This window comes from Cavia porcellus, unplaced genomic scaffold, assembly GCF_034190915.1.
Source record: "Cavia porcellus strain 051 isolate PalLab524CR breed Dunkin Hartley unplaced genomic scaffold, mCavPor4.1 scaffold_25, whole genome shotgun sequence".
NCBI lineage: Eukaryota > Metazoa > Chordata > Mammalia > Rodentia > Caviidae > Cavia > Cavia porcellus.
In genome coordinates this window covers 6,450,339-6,460,030 of record NW_026947508.1, presented here as the reverse complement: position 1 = coordinate 6,460,030, position 9,692 = coordinate 6,450,339, and the positions used below count along the sequence as shown (strand labels likewise).

The 9,692-nt window shown below is 55.5% G+C and overlaps 1 long non-coding RNA gene across 4 annotated transcripts; it reads right to left on the bottom strand.

The window, feature by feature from the left end:
- Positions 1-2,667: 2,667 nt before the first annotated feature.
- LOC106027959 (uncharacterized) lies at positions 2,668-5,452 on the bottom strand. 4 transcript variants are annotated; one of them, XR_010042803.1, is made up of 3 exons: positions 5,355-5,452; positions 3,978-4,126; positions 2,668-3,188 (listed from the first exon to the last, which is right to left on the bottom strand). It is a non-coding gene; the product is annotated as an uncharacterized LOC106027959 (long non-coding RNA). The 4 variants fall into 4 exon arrangements; XR_001201535.3 differs by lacking the exon at positions 5,355-5,452 and adding an exon at positions 5,106-5,348; XR_010042804.1 differs by lacking the exon at positions 5,355-5,452 and adding an exon at positions 4,900-5,087.
- Positions 5,453-9,692: the final 4,240 nt, after the last annotated feature.

Here is a 9,692-nt window from a genome sequence, read left to right as displayed (position 1 = left end):
GCTCCCCGGATAATTCAAGGGTTCGACGGTAATCGCGGGGCCCCGGCTGCCCAGCACTGGGGCAGGGGCTGGGACACTGGCCTGGATGGCCCAGACGCTGTCCTGTTCTGAGGTGCGCTGTGATGAGCTGGTGAGCAGTTTGGAGCCGGAGGGCGTCTGCCAGGACAAGTCTCGTCTCGACAGCAAACCAGGGACTCAGAGCTGTCTCACCTGTCCCCCTCTGTCCCCCATTGTCCTGTATGAAGTGCAGACTCTGAGGGCCTGGCCGTCATCTGACTGCATCACTGGACTTACGGAGCCCGAAAGAGAGAGACGGGGTTCACCTGCGCCTCGGCCAGAACCATTGCTCGGGTTCCCCGTGCTCTCGTTGTGGGCGAGGCAGGACACTAGACCCTTCCCGTGCTCCGTCTCCTGCCACCCTTTCGGCCTGCACTGAGGCTTACAGAGGTCACTCTGTCCAAGGTCTGCCCGAGGTGCGGAGCCCACCTGGCCAGCCACACCCTGTCGCCACCTGGGCAGGTCTGGATTTCCCACAGGTCAGCTGTGGGGGAATGGTGGATCAGGGCTGGCCACGTCCCATTGTGGTGGCTGTTGGTCCACGTGCAGGGTGGCCTCACCGCGGGCCCAGCTCCACCCGAGACCCCGGGAAGGAGGGTGAGCTCAGAAAGAAAGCAACTTGTGACACCGCCTGGCTCTGAGGGGCCGAGCATCTTGGAAAGCTTCGATGCAGGTTCCTGGCAATGTCCCCGGGGGTGCCAGCTCACGTATTTTAAGAAACAAAAATCGTTAAAGAAGTTAGGACCACGGAGAGGCTGTAAATGTAAAATATTGGTCGTTTGACAGTGCAGTCCTAGCAGAGTTCATTGACGAGCCAGAATCTTGTCCAAGAAATTAATCACCACGTCCTCCCCGATCCCCCAGGCCCGCTCCCAGGATGTCAGCTCCAAAGTTCGAACCTGGCTACGGAGCTGGCGATGCACCAGGACCGCGGCTGCCCCGGCCAGGAAAGGAGGAAGGGCCAGCAGGACAGGAGAGAACTGGGCTCCTGTCCACAGCGCGGCCCGGGAGATCCAGCTCCCCAGGCGGGGCCGAGCCTGCTCCTCGGGGTGTCAGCAGCCTTGATCACGCCAAGGGCCTCCACTTAGTGTCGCTCTGGAGGAGGGACACCGTGTTACTTAGCGCCTGTTAGACGCTCATGTACTGTGGGGACACATAAATGGTTTAGGCCACAGAGGTGGCACCTGCTTCTCCCTTTGTCCTTCCTTGGCCCAGCACAGCAAGTACCACCACCCCTTCGAGTTTCTATTCTGCCCTCTCCCCTTTGTGGGGTGAGCTATAGAGAAAGCCTGTAAAGTGTCGGGGACCCTTGCCTCCTCCAATCCTATTAAAGCCATTGGGCACCTCTCTTCTGCTCAGATAGATTCAAGTTGGTGGCGGGCGAGGCTGGCCTTGGCCGGGGACCCAAGGCCCCACCCCACCCCAGCCCTGCCGTCCAGGGTGACTTCCAACAAAGCACCTCACCCTCCCGCCTCCCCTCCTCGGCTGGGAGACGGGGAGGGTGACATTGAACGCCAGCTCTGGGGCGTCCTAAGGGTTAACTAATTAATGGTCCGAAAGTGCTTTGAAAAAATAAAGTGCTGGATAATGGGAAGGGCAATTATGTTGGGAGAAACTCCTAATTTGGCTGGAATTGATGTTAATGATAAAGTATCTGAAACATGTACCAGGCAGGCGTGATTGTATTTTATATGACAGAGAGAGGCGCTGGCACGCAGGGGACACGGAGAGCGGTTAATTTGGTTAAATAAAGTGAAAGATAAAAGCATTGAGGACACCCCAGGACGCGGGGTTTATCTGGACTCCCTGTAACGCCTCGGGATCGGATGAGGCCCTGGACACTTGTTTGTTTGTTTGTAACGGGAAGAAATGAGAAATGCTAGTTTTATGGCTCCAAAAGAGGCAGAGGACAGCAGACGTGGTTGGGGGTCCTGGGCCTCAGAGCCGTGGTAGGCTGTGCTCCCGGGAAAGAGTCGGGGTCTCCTGAGAATCAAGGCGGCCAGGACATCCGGGGCCCAGGGGACTTACGGGCGTCAAAGCACTCTCTCCTTCCGGGAGGAGAAACTGAGGCCCCAGGAGAGGAAAAGAGCCAGGGAACGGGCGTCTGCTGAGCACTCTCGGCCAGGCTCTGTGACAGACACTCTCATCCCCTGGAATCCTTAAAGCAAACCTGTAGGTGGGAACCATTTTCACCCCGTTTTTATAAACGAAGGAACTGGAGGATCCGAGAGGTGAGCATGGAGCTCAAGGTCACACAGCCAGCAGGTGGTGGGGTGGGGACCAGCTCGGGCTGCCTGTCGCTGGGAGGGAAAATCCGTGATGGTGACCTTGGGTCTAATCAAATGCTCTTCAAACCCACGCTCGTGTCTCCTTGACGGGGCTCTGCAGAGGCAGGAAAGCAGGACACAGGGGTGGCCCTGCGTGGGGTGCCCAGGGTGGCAGGGTCCTGGGGCGGATGTGGGCCACACGGCGAGCCCCAAGAGACAGCACCAGGTTGCCCCAAGAGAGACGAGGTGCCTCGGATTCTGGAAGGGCTGGGAGGTCCCCACAGGTCCAGATTAGTATTCAGTATTTATAATATTTCCATAATGGTAAAACAAAAGAAAACAAGCAGGGAGAATGCATTTTTAATCACCAATCATTTCTCTTTGTTTGTTGTGAATGAACAGCGAGGTGAAATAGTATTTCATAATCACCCCATTCGAATTCTCCTCCCCACAAAGCACCGAGAAATCTCTAAATAAAATAAATAAACAAGCCAAGACCTTAAAATAAATTCCAGAGGGCAGAGTGCTGCGTGTGGGCGACACAGCTGTGGGAGGCGGGGGCTGGGGGGAAGGCAGGGGGACAAAGGGCCTGGCCTTGTCAGTGCCGATCCGGCTCTGAAGACCACGAGGCGGGTAAGACAGCCAGGTGACAGCTACCAGGACCCAGAGCGGGGCAGAGGGGCACAGCCTCCCACGCTTCACGCCCTCTTTTTATTTTTTTCTTTGACACTTAGCTAAATCGCCCAGGCTGAGCTGGAAGTTGAGATCCTCCTGCCTCAGCCTCCCAGAGTGCTGGGATCACAGGTGCGCACCATGCACCCGGCTTCATTGTGCGTGCAGAGTCTTCCGGTCTTCAGCCTGTGACTAGAAACCAAAGGAAGTTCTGTTCCCTGGCCCCTGGTGATTCCCCATCCCCGGAAGCTTCTCAGCACCTTGCCTGCCTGCATTGGAAATGCTTCAGCCTTTTTTCACTGACAGAAGAAGACATCACCACACAGAGAAATAAAAGGGGGCCAGCACCAGCCCCTGCCAAGCGGGGGCCACGGACTTAGTGGGTTTGTCATGCTCTCAGGAGAGCGAGCTCTGCCTTTTCTGCTTGGCTCTAGGTGTCTTTGAGAAGCCTCCTAAGCCACTAGATTTTATTCACTGATTTTTCCAATATTTTTTTTTGAGGTACACAAACACTGGCAGGCCTTTAGGCCCCAGCAAGGAGCTTGACACGTGGGTGCGTTCACCAAATGTTTGCTGGAGATAGGGATGGATGGGCCATAGACGGATGCTGAACCAATGTGTGGATGGATGGACAAGAGGCCAGACAGATGAATGGACAGTCTGGGTGGATGAATGGACGGATGGATGAATGGATGGCAGGCTGATCCTGATTGGTAGGAAAGGCCACCTCTGCACGGCCGGGTGCCAAGTACAGTGTGGCCTTGTCCATACTGGGGGGATATTGGTTTATGTTACGTCCTCTACGCCCCTTAAAGCACCCTGAAAACAAAATCACTTTCCAGCAAAGCACGACCCCCAGAAGAAACTTAGGCAGAGGTCTCCGGACGAGAGCAGGTGAGATCTCCGTTTTCAATAAATCACGCGGTGGAAAAGAACCGGGCAGGCTCTGAGGACACAGCTCAGCTCCACTCGGCCACTAACCTGCGACAGCGGCTCGGGGACAGCGAGGCCTCATCTCTCGGGGTCTCGGTCTCCCCTCTGCACTGTTGTCTGAGTGGGGGTAGCAGGAAGCATCAGGAAGCCGGGCTGGATGTTTCGGCCTCCGCCAAGGCCCACGCTGCCTCTGAATCCTATTGAAAAAATAATAAAAAGGTAATTACTTTGTCATTACTGAACACTGGTTTGTCTTTTTATTTTTTTTTTAAGGCCTGACCATAAATAACCAACCCATTACCCTTTGGAGTGGACACGCACATCCATACAGGACCGGCACTGGCCACGCTGGCCCTCCAGTCCCTTCCTTCTCCACGCTGTGACACATCACACACACGTGTGCACTTGCCTGCACACACATACACATGTGCCTGCACACACTTTTTGAAGCATTCTGGTAAATGTCACGAATAGTAATAAGTTATTACCCATGAATCCACGCTGCATGAATTATTTCATGGAATTCTCTGTTGCTATTTTACAGATGGGGAAACTGAGGCTTGGGGGAGCGGGAGGGCAGACTTCAGTTACTAGCAGAGCTAGGCTTTGAATCCAGAAACCCTAAGGCCACTACAGCAATGATTTAAACACCGATTTCCAGAGCGGGAGGAGCACAGCCGCGGTGCGGGGAGCCGGGCGTCAGGCGGGCGGTCTAACCGGCCTCGGGCAGGGGCGCGGGGAGGAGGGCTGCCTGGAGGAAGCCACGCCAGTTTTGCCTTCCGTGGGCGAGGGGGAAGAGGAACGGCTTGGAGAGGTGACGCGGGGACGATTTGGAGGCCTGGGCAGCCCCTGTGACCAGAGCAGGGCTGGGGTGGGGACAGGCACAGCTGCAGAGGCGGTGGGCAGGGCCATCCGCATATCCGGGCCACCTGGCACAACTGGACAGTCCTCCCCACCCACACGCAGCTACCTGGCGCTCCTGCCCGTGACACGAGGCACCTCATCAGCAAAACAGCTCCTTCCTGCCTGCCTGCCTGCCCGGCCCCGCCCTCCCTGGGCCGCAGCCCTGGGCTGCAGGTGGCGCCTGCCCAGGTGCCCGGCGTCGCCGGAGGAAGCGTGGCCACTTCCGGGGGCCGGGGGCCAGCTTCCCTATGCCCATGGCCTGGCCACACCAACCTCAGGCAGGATCCGAGTCCTGGGACACAGCTGCAGACCCACCAGGGGTCCACGATGCTGCTGCTGGCAGAGCCTGTGCCATGCCAGACTGCAGCGAGGTGGGAGGCTGGAGGGGTCCCGGCTGCCTGGCACCACCCGGTGGGTGCGGTACGTGGCAGAGCCCACCAGGCCACGTGGCATGGCTGTTGTTTCCAGGACAAGTGGAGAGCGGGAAGGCGGGTCCTTTGCCTCTTCCATGACGGGGTTTACCTGGTTGAGCAGGGTCCTGGTGCCAGGCCTGCCCCGCCCTGGCAGGCGTGGGAGGGGTTAGGTGTTGGCCCGTGGCTCTTTGGGTAAGAGGTGATGTCAGCGGGCGGCCCTGCCCCTCACCTGGCTGCACCTCTGTGTACTCAGTGTCTGTCGCCAGCGTGCAGAGCACAGCTGAGCCTCCGTGGCCCCAAACCCTCTTTGAAGGGACAGAGAGACCCAGGCGTGTGCAGTGCACATTCCCGGCTCCCGTACAGATGTCGTGGGAACACCCTGTGCACGCGCATCCTCAGCTCTCCCTGTGGGGCGCTGGGGGCACAGAGCACTGGCCTGGTGGGTTCACTCAATTCATTCTTCACATTTCTAAGTCCGATTCACACCCAAATACCTGACTGCTGGATCGTGGTTTTATTTTCTCTCTCTTACTTATATTTGTATTGCTTTGTGTCTCCTGAATTATTTGCAAGAACATATTTATCCTTTGTTTCACCCCAGAAATCTAAAACTTTTTTGTTGTTTTGCTTTGCTTGAAGAGAAGTGGTTCAGAGGACTTTAGGCGAGAAGGTGCATTGCAGAGACCAGAGACCCTGGGACTGCAGTCGCTCCTACGAGGAAAATATTAGTCACCTGCGAGTCCTCTTGTTTCCAGGCGGGGTAAACATAAATACCAGGGAAAAAAGTCAATTAATTAGGACAATGTAGAAAAGGGGAAGGTTGAACCGGAGAGAAAAACAGCGTGTCCCTTGCTTGGAGCTGAGCTGAGAGATGAGACGGGAATGAAATCAGGTCTGGGGAAAACAGGTAGTATTTATGGCATAGAAATCCCCAAGGCTTTATGCTGAGAGACGTTTCAGAAGGTGCAGACGGGCAGGGGGAGGGGGCCAGGCTCTGTTTGGGCTGGAAGACAGGCGGATGGATGCCCGCTTTGGCTTTGCCGCCATGGGCTGGGTTCAGGCCCAGGACCCTGAGACGGGCAGCCGGGGAACCGTGAGGGGCTTGCTCTGGACTCCAGTCCCTGAGTCCTTGTCCCTGTCCCTGCCGAGGCTTGAGTCTCAACAAGGCCACTCAAACCTTGAGACGGATCCTGCTTGTGGCCAGCGTGGTTCTAATAAGGATTCATTACTGAAATGGCAGGCTCTTTCACCCATTAAATTAGCAGAGAGAGAGAGAGAGGGAGAGAGAGAACCGAAGTGTTGGAGAGCAAAGACAAAAGACACGGTCGGCTCTGTCACCACCGCGGGAAGGAACGCAGCCCGGCAGGAGCGATCTAAGCCACGAGGCTCAAAAACTCCGAAATGAGTGCATAGCCCGCTCTATCAGCTTCACATCAAGGAGCGTGCGCAGTTATTTACGGGCCAGGGAATTCATCAGGGTTATTTATAATAATGAAAAGAATTGGAAACAAGTTTGATGTCCGAAATTTCCAATAGTGAGGGGCTGCTCAAGTAAATTACAATCAAACTCTCCAATGCAGCCGTTACAAAGCGCACGGTAGATTGCATGAGCGGAGAGATGTGTGCACGCTTGGTGTACGAGGCAGGCTGAGGGAAAGGTGAGCCGGTGTCTGCGTGTGATCCTGGTTTACACAGAAACACAGAGCGGGGAGAGAGCGAGGGAGAGAGCACAGAAACCTACCTGGGAAGACTGGCAGTAAATACATGAAATCAACAGCAGCGATTATTCACGGGGACTGAGGGATTCGGGGTGATTTACATTTGCTTCTTTCCGTTTACCTGTGTTTTCTGAATTTTCCACAGCACATGTGTATTGTGTGTGGAGCCGGAAAGAAATAACTATGTGTTTTGCGAAAAACATGAGAATTTTGTAAAACAACTTAGGCTGGCTGGCATTGGAGAATCGGACGCTCCCCGCGACGTGCCCAAGAGAGAAATTCTGAACTAAAATGAATGAACTCAGCTTTTTTACAAATTTTAATTACAACTTGCCCAGTAATCAGCACCATCACTTATCCCAAGCACTTGTTCAGTGACTCTGCCCCGAAGCACTCATTGGCAGTGAGGGCTAGGCCGGGACCAGGAGTCCCCCCAAAGCAGACTCCTCCCAGGGGAACCTCGAGGAGGGCACAGTCCAGGCAAGGTGCACCGTCCGTCACTTTTCGGTGATGACCGAGAGCCTGTGCCTTGCCCCAAATCAGACTCGAAGGACGGATTCACCCTGCCTCCTCCTCCTCCTGCTCTCTAGATGCAATTCTTAGTCAGGTTTCTTCTCTTTGGGAACATCCGGAAGAGGTACAAATGTCAGGGACTGTGACTTTGGTTCCCTTCCGGTGCAAGCAGCTGGCCCTGGGGGAGTGAGACTGCCCACCTCAGGCTTGGGTGAATGATTCCCTGTGCCTCAGTCCTCGTCTGTAGAATGGGTATGCTCCCTAGCATAGCTGCCGCCCACTGTTAAGTGGGGCACAAGGGCTCGGCGTGGTGCCTCCCACCTGACAACTGCTCAATGAATATCGGCTATTGGCTGTGGACATGCAAACAGGTTGTGCTTTCCTTCGCCGCCTGAGGACTAAAAACAAAAACATTATGACAGGAAAGCTGAGCTGTGATTCCTTTCCAGGTTTCCCCAGTGGTGCCCAGCGAGACTGGCATGTGGGTGCTATTGCTGCTCCACGGTCCATCACCGGCGCCTCCTGGGTGCCAGGCATGGTGCTTGGCTTCTCGGCTTCTGGGACTGAGGTGCAAAATCCACACTCAGAGCGGGAAAAGGCCATGTGTGTGTGAGTGCGTGTGTATGTGTGTTCATGCACGTGTTCCTTCGAGGCGTAGAAATGGGACAGACTCGTGATCACCTGGGTCCTCCCCCTTGGGCAGCTCACTGCTGGGTGACAGTTCCCTTGGCCACCATGGACCCCCACTGAGTGCCAGGGAACCTAGGCCTGGCCAGCCCGAGACTACACTCTGGGACTCCTGGGTTGCAGCAGCTCCTCCTCCCTTCCCAAATCCTGAGAACTTTCCAGTGATCCCCTCAAGCACAGGCAGGGACTTACTACCTTGGTCAGTGCCAGATTCACAGAGCCTGCTGTGTGCCACTGTTGGAGGGCTGAGAGCATCAGACACTTCCATTCTCCCAGGGGCAGCCAGGGGACCTTCATTTTAGATGCTGAGACAGGGCAATGTAACGAAGACTAGGAGCAAGAGGCCCTGAGGAAGGGAGAGAGGAACAGTGTGATTTTGTGGGAAAGGAGCAGTTGATGAAAAGAGTGTTTTCAGGCAGCCAGAACAGCAAGTGCAAAGGCCCTGGGGCAGGGATGAGTTGGGTGTTTTCTAGAACGCAAGCAGCAGCATGTTGGGAGCAACAGGACTGAGGGGTGGCCCCTTCTTGCAGACCAAAAAGACTTGGGATTCATCCTGAGGGCAGATCAAGAGATGCTAAATGGGTCAAAACAGGAAGAAAGTAGCAGCTCCCAGTCCCTTTATGGGGAGAAGATGGGAACCCAGTGGTGGAGGAGGAATCCACCCCCTACACCCAGCGAGGCTGGAAGCTGTTCTTGTGGTGTGGCACCCTTTCCCAGCTATTTGCTTTACTTTCTTCTGTTTGAATTGGGCACAGAGGCTGGAATCAAAAGGAGCTTTTACCATTCACCTCCTCCAATGTCCTCCTCTGTCCTCTAGGCTCTAGGTTGGCCGCTGCTGGGGCGGGGGGCAGCCTTCCTACCAGGGGAGCCACCTACAGAAGAGGTGGGAAGACATGGAGGAGGGGTGCCAAGCAATGAGAAAACCCAGAGGGAGAAAGAAAGGAGTTCATGCAAGTTTGGGGTGAGATGTGACAGCTGGTGGCCCTGAAGGGGGCCGGGAGGAGGTTATTGTGGAAAGGGCATGCACCTGATAGGAGAGAAGTTGAGCCTTAGGGTGGGAAGGGCGGGCCTGCTTCCTGGCCAGCCTCTGGAGACCCAGTCCTGTCCAGCGGGGGTCTGACCCCACCACTTGGAGGGGTTCGCCCTTCCCTGGTCTCGGCAAACACCTGCTCAATGAAGGAAGGAAGGAGAGAGAGAGAGGAAGGAAGAAAGCAAGAAAGGAAGAAAGAAAAAGAGAGGACAGGAACAACTGAGAAGTGGAGGGACACTGGATGTCCCCAGGAGTGGTGACATTTACTGGCACTCAGCGATCAATATCTTGGCCCAGGCCCTTTTCCTGCATTAACTTATTTTAGACTTCCAACAACCCCAGGCCATAGGTGCTACTAGGATCCCATTTTACTGTTGAGGCGACTGAGGCACGGAGGGGTCAAACGCCGCACTGAAGGTCGCCCGGCTGGTGGATGGCTGGGATCTGAACCCGAGTCTAAGCCGATATCACGTCTTTACACTGCCCCGGGAACGGCAGA